We start from the raw sequence: 10932 nt of genomic DNA on the forward strand, positions 1-10932 counted from the left end.
GGGATTTGCTGATTGGGATCTGACATTGATTGCTTGTCCATAATAACTGGAGGAAGTGGTGGTAAGCTGTCTTATTGAACTGCTGTGGTTCATATGGTGTTGCTCCAACTGGAGTGATGTGTTCTAGGATTCTGACTCAGTGATACTGAAGAAATAGCGATATAGTTTCAAGCAAAGATGGAGTGGGGGGGACTTTGAGGAAAGCTTGCAGCTGGAATCAGCAACTCAGCCCTTCAAGATTATTCCAACATTAAATAAGATCAAAGCTGGTCATTTACCTCAATATCATTTTCTGTATTATCACTGCATGCCTTGACATATTCAATATCTAGAAATCCATCAATCTCGGCCTTGACCATACTGAATGTCTGAACCTTACGATCCTCCACATGGAGAATTCCAAAGATTCAACACCTTCTATTTAAAATAATTGTTTCTCATCTCAGTTCAAAAAGTCTCAGACTTTATTCTAAGACTGTGTCCCGAGTTCTAGACTCACAGCTGGAGAATCCTTTTTCATGCATCCGAGATTATCTCTACTTCTAAACTCCAGAGAATATACGCCAGCCCATTTAATCTTTCCTAGTAACACCATATTTCCACCCCAGGATGTGGTTTTCAGAACTAATGCTGCACTCCCTCAGTGGCAAATAAACCATTTCCCTCAGCAAGGAGTTCAAACGACATAGAATATACTACATGTGGTCATATGAAGACTCTACCTGATTTAAAATTTCACTAGTTTTATATTCAAATCCTCTTGCAATAAAGCCAACAATTTTTTTAAATGCCTGCTGTGCCTTCTTGTTAACTTTCAGTGATCAATGAGCAAGGAAACTAAAATCTCTTCGAAATTCAACACCTCCCACTCTCACCATTGAAGAAATTCTTTGTCTTTCTATTTTCCTGCCAAAGTGGGCACCTCACATTTCTCAACATTCTACTTCATCTGCCAAATTTTTGCCCATTCATTTAGACTCTCCAAATCCCTTTGAAGTCTCTTTGCAACCTTCTCACATTTAGTTTTATGTCATCTGCAAATGTTATATGATTCCCACATCTAAATCATTGACATATATTCTGAAAAGCTACAGCCCAAGCACTGGTCCTTGCCTGGCCTTACTTGTCACAACTTGAAAATAACCAATTTATGCCCAATCTGTTTTCTATCGATTGCCTAGTTCATAATTCTTGACAATACATTCCCTCTAATTCCATGTGCTTTAATTTTGATAGTTCTGAACCTTATCAAAACTTTTCTGAATTCTAAACATAACCATGTCTATCATTTCCCCTTCATCTATTCTTCTGATTAGATATTCAAGTTTATTAAACGTGATTTCCCTTTCATAAATCCAGGTTGACTCTGCCCAATTGTACCATCATTTTCTGAGTATTTTGTTAGAAAATTCTTCATCAAAAGTTCTAGCAGAATCTCTATTCTTGATAATAATGAAATAAGACAGAACAACACAAAATAAAGGAGTGGACCGAGACCATTCAGCCCATTGGATCTGCTCTGCCATTCAACGAGATCGTGGCTGATCTATTAACCCTCAACCCCACACTCCTGCCTTTTCACAATTACCCACGGCTCCCTTATTGATTAAAAATCTGTCTACCCCAGCCTTGAATAGACTTAATGGCTCAGCCTTGACAATCTGTGGTAAAGAATTCTGCAAATTCAGAACCTTCTGAGGTGAGAAGTTCCTCCTCATTTCTGTCTTAAATGAGTGACCCTTTATTCTGAGATCATACCCACCCAGTTCTGGACTGTCCTACATAGGAAACAATATTTTCACATCTAGGAATTTTCTATGTTTCAATAAGATTTCTCTCATTTTTCTCTGAACTTCTTTGGACTGCCTCCAATGTCTTTCCTTAGAGAAAGAACCCAAAGCTATCTCACATATTTCAGCTGCGGTCTTACTAGTGTCTTGTACAGTTTTAGTAAAATCTCCCTACTTCTATACTCTATTTCTTTTGAAATAAGGGCCAATATTTGACTTGACTTTCCAATGTCTGCTGAACTTGAATGCTCGCATTTTGTGATTCATGGATGAGGATGTCCAAATCCCTCAATTCTGTAGCTGTCTGCAGTCTTTTTCCATTTAAATAACATTCAGCTCTTCTATTCCTCCTGCCAAAGTGCATAACATCACATCATGCTGATATGCTATCTCCAACAGTATGGGCTCTTGTTAAGTAGTCTTATGTGTGGCACCAAATCAAACACCTTCTGAAATTCCAAATATATTACATCCAATGTTTCCCCTTTAACAATCCTGTTTGTTATCTTCTTTAAAAAATTTGAGTAAATTTGTCAGTCATAATTTCCCCTTCATGAAGCTATGTTGATTCTGCTTGGTCATATTATGCACCTCTAAATGCTCTGATATTACATCTTTTATAATTGACTTGGATATTTTCCTAAGAACAGACATTAAGCTAACTGGCCTGTAGTTATTTGTTTTTCATGTCCCTCCTTTTTTTAATCTAAAGGTGTTAGATTGGCAGTTTTCCAATCTTCTGAAATATTTCCAGAATCTAAGGAATCCTAGAAAAAGCTGACCATTACATCCACTATCTCTGCAGCTACTTCTAACATCCCATGGTGCATCTCAGGTTCAAGGGATTTGTCAGTCTTTAGCCCTATTGATTTCCCTCGCACCTTTGCTCTAGTGATAGTTATTGTATATACTTGCTCTTCTTCTTTTGTCCTCTGAATATACAGTAATGTTGGCATGCCATTAGTGTCTTCTACTGTGAATACTGATGCAAAGTATTTATATCACGCTAATATGTCAGTAGTTCCCTGTTTTCTAACTCTTTGCGTTCTTAAATAGTAATTTGTCACTTTCTAATGTACAGGCACCAACCAGAGTCGATAGAATTTTGAAAGATCATCTACACCTCGGAAAGTCACATCTTTCAGCGCTGAGACATTGATCATCAGGTCCAGGGGATTTATTTACTTTACATACCATTCATTTCTTCAGTGAGTTTTACTAAACAATAGAAACACCATGAAATGTTTGGTTTACTCTGGCCGTTAGATTTTCCATCATTTAATGTTTTCTTTCATGAAACCTCTCTGCCATTTTCTTATGCCCTATTCCCCAAGTTATGAGTAGATGATCTATCTCAGTGTCCACCAGAAGTCCCTAGCATTGCAATGCCAGTCTTTAGCCAATTCAATTCCCTCCATGCAATGTTGAGAAATGGCTGGATACCACAAAGGCTGTGGACCCCATACACATCCTGTTGATAGTAATGAAGTCATGTGCTCCAGATCTAGCCATGCCCCAACCCGAGCTGTTCCAAGACTCTGGCAAGAACATGGCAATGTGTAAAATTGCTCAGACATGTCCTGCACACAAAAACCAGTTCAAATCCAACCTGGTCAATTACCACTCCATCAATCTACTCTCAATCATTAGTAAAATACTGGAAGAGGTCTTCAGCTGTACTTTTAAGAAGCACTTGCTCAGCAATAATCTGTTCAGTGATGCTCAATTTGTGTTTCACCCAGGGCCACTCAGCTCATGATCTCAATACAACCTTGGTCCAAACATGGACAAAGGAGCTGAATTCCAGAGGGAGGGTAAGAGTGACTGCCTTTGACTTCAAGGCCACATTCGACTGAGTGTGGCATCAAGGTGCCACATTAAACTCAAGGTAATGGGAATTGAGGGGAAACCTCTCCACTGGTCGGAGTCATAACCTGCAAAGAGGAAGATGGTTGTCATTGCTGGAGGTCAGTCATCTCAGCTTGAGGACATCTTGCAGAAATCCCTCAGACCATCTTCAAAAGAGAATCTACCCATCGCTCATTGACATTCAATGGATTACCATTATTGATCCTCTACTTCAACATCCTGAGGGTAACCATTGACCAGAACCTGAACTGGATTAGCCACATCAAAACAGTGGCTACAAGAGCAGGTCAGAGTCTAGGCGCTCTGTGGTGGGTAACTCACCTGCTGACTCCCCAATGCCTGTGCACCGTCCACAAGGCTCAGGAGTGTGATGAAGTACTCCCCATTTGTCTGGATCAGAGCAGCTCTAACAACACTTGAAGCTTGACACCATCTGGGACAAAGCATCCACCTGATTGGCAGCCACTTGGTTAACACCTTATGTAACACTTTCAGTATTCACTCTCCACATCAGCAAAGTAACATAGGCTGCATTGTATATCATCTACAATAAGCCATGCAGAAATTTGCCCAGAGTCACTCCATAGCCACTTTCAAACCCATAGTGGCTCAGTGGTTAGCACTGCTGCCTCCCAGCACCAGGGTCCCAGGTTCAATTCCAGTCTCGGGCAACTGTCTGTGCAGAGTTTACACATTCTCCCTGAGTCTGCATAGGTTTCCTCCAGGTGCTCCGGTTTCCTCCCACAGTCCAAAAAATTGCAGGGCAGGTAAATTGGCCATGCAAAATTGCCCATAGTGTTAGGTGCATTAGTCAGAGGGAAATGGGTCTGGGTGGGTTACTCTTTGGAGGGTCAGTGTTGAACGGAAAGGCCTGTTTCCACACTGTAGGGAACCTAATCTAATCTATAACCATTACCATTTTAAGACACTAGAATATCAGATATATGAGAACCTGCAAGTCCCCCTCTAAGTCATTCACCTTTCTAACTTGGAAATATATCACAGTTCCTTGTTGTTGGATCAAAATCCTTGAACTCCTTCCCTAACAGCACAATGGGAGCCTTTACATCCCAAAGACTGTAGCAGTTCAGGAAGAAAGATGACCACAACATTCTCAATGGCAATTAGAGATTGGTAATAAATTCATTTCTAGCCAGTAATGTCCATATTATGTGAATGAATAATTTAAAAATTATAAATACTGCTCTGATTCTTCTTGTAATGGACCCACATTTATTTTCGTTAAATGTTTTCTTTTCACTTAGTTATAGCTTTTACAATTTATCTCTATGTTTTGTCCTGGTTTACTCGGTAGTTTGATATTTTTCCTTCCTGGATATTTTTCTTGGCTCTTCTTTGCAGAATTTTAAAATGCAGACAATCCTCAAATGCTTCCTTTTTTGCAAATTTATCTGGCTCTTCCTCTGATCTCATTGGAAATCTTATTAAAAACCGATGAAATTGTGATAGCTTCATCCGGAGATTTACTGATGATGTTAACTAGTAAAGTGACGACACATCTGAAAAGCTCAGTGTGCAAACCTACATCCAAATTGTGATAGTGTGAAGTAGGTAGTTATAGAATATATGTTGAATGGACAATGAAATATGTCCAAGTCAGGGTTTGTGTGACTTTGAGAGAATCTCAGTGAGATCACTTTTAATCAGCACATTTCAGATCACAACAACTTGCTGTATAAAAACACTCTCCTCATCATCTCTCTAATTCCATTGCACCATTTATTCTATCAGAACACTTTAAAATTTTGAATACATCCAGTAAAAAGGTCCTTAACTTCATCTCCTTCAAAAACAATGAAGCTTCCATAACCTCTCAGTCCATCTGATGTCTCTCATCTCCAATACTATTATAGTAAAAACCATCTCTCCAAGGCTTTATGAATGTTCCAAAATGGTTGTTCCAAACCAAACACAATGTTCTTGCTGAGGCCTAACCATGACAAATTCCACCTAGAAGGACAAAGACAGCATATGTATAGAAATACAACCACCTGCAAGGTACCATCCAAGTCACCCACCATCTTGACTTGGAGATGTATCATCATTCCTTCAGTGTTGCTGGATCAAAATCCTGGAAAATCCTCACCATTGTCATTATGGTATACCTACAGCATGTGGACTGCAGCCATCAAGGAGGCAAATCACCTTCATCTTCAGACTAGGCACTTTACAACCCTCTGGATTTAATATTGCATTCATCACATTCAGATTGTGAACTGGCCCAGTCTTTCCCCTTCTTTTAGCTTTACTTGTTACATTCTTCATCATCATGTCTTCTCTCCCCACCCCCACTCCAATGTTCTGTCTGTTTTTCCCAGTTTGGCAGTTAGACACACCATTGTTTTGCCATTCTCACAATCCGATACTTAATCTGTACTATCAGCCACCTTCCCCCTCTCCCCCAGCACTCCAATTCCAGCCCCCAATCTCCCAGTACTGCACAAATGCTGTCCCCTCCACACTTCACTCTGATGAATAGTGCAAGAGGATTCTGGGTAATCCAAGATGGAGGACAGAAAAAATTTTTGGCTGTGACATCTGCTCCTTTTTTTGAGGAATTTTTGGTGCCGGAGGTGAGTTCCTTGGATTGCAGGAGCAGCAATTACTGTTTTATATGCTGTTGCGCTGTTTTGTAACTTTGAAAAAAAAAGTCAAAACAACAGCAATTTTAAAAGGGAGAAGAACAGACAAAGGAAGCACATGGTAAGGACAGTGCTGGAGAGAGAGAGAGAGAGAGAGAGAGAGAGAGAACCTGCACAGTTACTGCCTTTGCTGCTGAATTCATGTATCGTTGACCATCGGAGTGCAGCTGGGAAAATTAAAATCAGTGAAATTCACAACTAATCTTGGAGGAATCTGTCTGGGAGTGGTCACAGCACAGAATCAGATAAGTTAATCGTTGTTTTAAGTGTGGCCTACAGAGAATCTGCAGTAATGAGTAGAGTGGGTTCTTTCTCAATTGTATGTTTTTGGAGATATGTCTCTAGATTAAACTTAAAATATACGCTATAACTATTAATTTAACCTGGGGTAGTGTTTGTAGAGTAATGAGACGGTGTTATTTTCTGGGTCTGTAGATTGTGAAGGAGCAAAAATGGCCTTTAATAGAGTGATATGTACTTCTTGTCAGATGTGGGAGTTTAAAGAGAGTTTAAGGGTTACTGCGGATTATATCTGCCATAAATGTTACTGGCTGCAAATCTTATCAGATTGAGTGGATCAGTTGGAAAGACAGTTAGAAGCAATGAGGAATTTACAACAGCAACAGTGTGTGATGGATGGCAGTTATAGGAAGGGGGGAAAGTCTCAGATACAGTCACATAGATGGGTTAACTCCAGGAAAGGTAACAGAGGTAGGCAGCAAGTGCAGGAGTCTTTTGTGGAGATACCCATTTCAAACAGGTATGCTGTTTTGGAAAACGTAGGGGGTGATGGATTCTTAGGGGAATGTAGCACGAACAGCCAAGTTTCTGGTATTGAGACTGGCTCTAATGCAACGAGGGGTACGTTGGGTTCCAAGAGACCAATTGTGTGAGAGAATTCTCTAGTTCGAGGTACAGACAGACTTTTCTGTGGCCAGCAGCGAAAAAGCAGAATGGTGTGTTGCTTCCCTGGTGCCAGGATCAAGGATATCTCCGAGACAGTGCAGAATGTTCTCACGGGGGAGAGGGGCCATCAAGAGGTAATTGTCCGCCTTAGAACCAATGACATAGGAAGGGAAAAGGTAGAGACTCTGAAGGGAGATTATGGAGAGCTAGGCAGAAATTTAAAAAGGAGGTCCTTCAGAGTAGTAATATCTGGATTACTCCCAGTGCTACGAGCTAGTGAGGAATAGGAGGATAGAGCAGATGAATGCATGGCTGAGGAGCTGGTGTATGGGGGAAGGATTCACATTTTTGGATCATTGGAATCTCTTTTGGGGTAGAAGTGACCTGTACAAGAAGGACAGATTGCATTTAAATTGGAAGGGGACTAATATACTGGCAGGGACATTTGCTTGAGCAGCTTGAGAGGATTTAAGCGAGTAAGGTGGGGGGAGGTAGGACCCAGGGAGATAGTGAGGAAAGAGATCGATCTGAGATGGGTACAGCTGTGAACAGAAGTGAGTCAAAGTCAGGGCAGGCAGGGACAAGGTAGGACTAATAAATTAAACTGCATTTATTACAATGCAAGAGGCCTAACAGGGAAGGCAGATGAACTCAGGGCATGGTTAGGAACATGGGACTGAGATATCATAGCAATTACAGAAACATGGCTCAGGGATGGGCAGGACTGGCAGCTTAATGTTCCAGGATACAAATCTACAGGAAGGATAGAAAGGGAGGCAAGACAGGAGGGGGAGTGGTGTTTTTGATAAGGGATAGCATTACAGCTGTGCTGAGGGAGGATATTCCCAGAAATACATCCAGGGAAGTTATTTGAGTGGAACTGAGAAATAAGAAAGGGGGGATGATCATCTTATTGGGATTGTATTATAGACTCCCTAATAGTCAGAGGGAAATTGAGAAACAAACTTGTAAGGAAATCTCAGCTATCTGTAAGAATAATAGTGTAGTTATGGTTGGGGATTTTAACTTTCCAAACATCGACTGGGACTGCCATAGTGTTAAAGGTTTAGATGGAGAGGAATTTCTTAAGTGTGTACAAGACAATTTTCTGATTCAGTATGTGGATGTACCTACTAGAGAAGGTGCAAAACTTGACCAACTCTTGGGAAATAAGGCAGGGCAGGGCAGGTGACTGAGGTGTCAGTGAGGGAGCCCTTTGGGGCCAGCGGCTATAATTCTATTAGATTTTAAATAATGATGGAAAAGGATAGACCAGATCTAAAAGCTGAAGTTCTAAATTGGAGAAAGACCAATTTTGACGGTATTAGGCAAGAACTTTCAAAAGCTGATTGGAGGCAGATGTTCACAGGTAAAGGGATGGCTGGAAAATGGGAAGCCTTCAGAAATGAGATAACGAGAATCCAGAGAAAGTATATTCCTGTCAGGGTGAAAGGAAAGGCTGGTAGGTATAGGGAATGCTGGATGACTAAAGAAATTGAGGGTTTGGTTAAGAAAAAGAAGGAAGCATATGTTAGGTATAGACAGGATAGATCGAATGAATCCTTAGAAGAGTATAAAGGAAGTAGGAGTATACTTAAGAGGGAAATCAGGAGGGCAAAAAGGGGACATGAGATAGCTTTGACAAATAGAGTTAAGGAGAATCCAAAGAGTTTTTTACAAATATATTAAGGACAAAAGGGTAACTAGGGAGAGAATAGGGCCACTCAAAGATCAGCAAGGCAGCCTTTGTGTGGAGCCACAGAAAATGGGGGAGATACTAAATAAGTATTTTGCATCAGCATTTACTGTGGAAAAGGATATGGAAGATATCGACTGTAGGGAAATAGATGGTGACATCTTGCAAAATGTCCATATTACAGAGAAGGAAGTGCTGGATGTGTTGAAACAGGTAAAGGTGGATAAATCCCCAGGACCTGATCAGGTGTACCCGGGAACTCTGTGGGAAGCAAGAGAAGTGATTGCTGGGTCTCGTGCTGAGATATTTGTATCATCGATAGTCACAGGTGAGGTGCCGGAAGATCGGAGTTTAGCTAATGTGGTGCCACTGTTTAGGAAGGGTGGTAAGGACAAATCAGGGAACTATAGACCAGTGAGCCTGATGTCAGTGATGGGCAAGTTGTTGGAGGGAATCCTGAGGGACAGGATGTACATGTATTTGGAAAGGCAAGAACTGATTCGGGATAGTCAACATGGCTTTGTGCGTGGGAAATCATGTCTCACAAACTTGAATGAGTTTTTTGAGGAAGTAACATAGAGGATTGATGAGGGCAGGGCAATAGATGTGATCTATGTGGACTTCAGTAAGGCGTTTGACAAGGTTCCCCATGGGAGACTGGTTAGCAAGGTTAGATCTCACGGAATACAGGGAGAACGAGCCATTTGGTTGCAGAACTGGCTCATAAGTAGAAGACAGAGGGTGGTGGTGGAGGGTTGTTTTTCAGACTGGAGGCCTGTGACCAGTGGAGTGCTACAAGGATTGGTGCTGGGTCCTCTACCTTTTGACATTTACATAAATGATTTGGATGCGAGCATAAGAGGTACAGTTAGTAAGATTACAGGTGACACCAAAATTGGAGGTGTAGTGGACAGCGAAGAGGGTTACCTCAGATTACAACAGGATCTGGACCAGATGGGCCAATGGGATGAGAAGTGGCAGATGGAGTTTAATTCAGATAAATGTGAGGTATTGCATTTTGGGAAAGTAAATCTTAGCAGGACTTATACACTTAATGGTAAGGTCCTTGGGAGTGTTGCTGAACAAAGAGACCTTGGAGTGCAGGTTCATAGCTCCTTGAAAGTGGAGTCGCCGATAGATAGGATAGTGAAGAAGGCATTTGGTATGCTTTCCTTTATTGGTCAGAGTATTGAGTACAGGAGTTGGGATGATTTGGTGGTGCCGGTGTTGGACTAGAGTGTACAAAGTTAAAAATCACACGACACCAGGTTATAGTCCAACAGGTTTAATTGGAAGCACACTAGCGTTTGGAGCGACGCTCCTTCATCAGGGCTCGATCATAACACAGAATTTATAGCAAAAATTTGTAGAGTTGGGAGGTCATGTTGCAGCTGTACAGGACATTGGTTAGGCCACTGTTGGAATATTGCGTGCAATTCTGGTCTCCTTCCTATCAGAAAGATATTGTGAATATTGAAAAGATTGTAAGGATGTTGCCAGGGTTGGAGGATTTGAGCTGTAGGGAGAGGCTGAACAAGCTGGGATTGTTTTCCCTGGAGTGTCGGAGGCTGAGGGGTGACCTTATAGAGGCTTACAAAATTATGAGGGGCATGGATAGGATAAACAGGCAAAGTCTTTTCCCTGGGGTGGGGGAGTCCAGAACTAGAGGGCATAGGTTTAAGGTGAGAAGGGCAAGATATAAAAGAGACCGATGGGGCAACGTTTTCACACAGAGAATGATATGTGTCCTGATGAAGGGCTTTTGCCCGAAATGTCAATTTTCCTGCTCCTCGCATGCTGCCTGACCTGCTGTGCTTTTCGAGCACCACTCTAATCTAGAATCTGGTTTCCACCATCTGCAGCCCTTGGTTTTACCTTGTGGTATGTGTATGGAATGAGCTGCCAGAGGAAATGGGGAGGCTGGTACAATTACAACATTTTAGAGGCATTTGCATGGGTATATGAATAGGAAGGGTTTGGAGGGATACGGGCTGGGTGTTGGCAGGTG

The sequence above is a fragment of the Hemiscyllium ocellatum genome, chromosome 10 (genome assembly GCF_020745735.1).
Source record: "Hemiscyllium ocellatum isolate sHemOce1 chromosome 10, sHemOce1.pat.X.cur, whole genome shotgun sequence".
Taxonomy (NCBI): Eukaryota; Metazoa; Chordata; class Chondrichthyes; order Orectolobiformes; family Hemiscylliidae; genus Hemiscyllium; species Hemiscyllium ocellatum.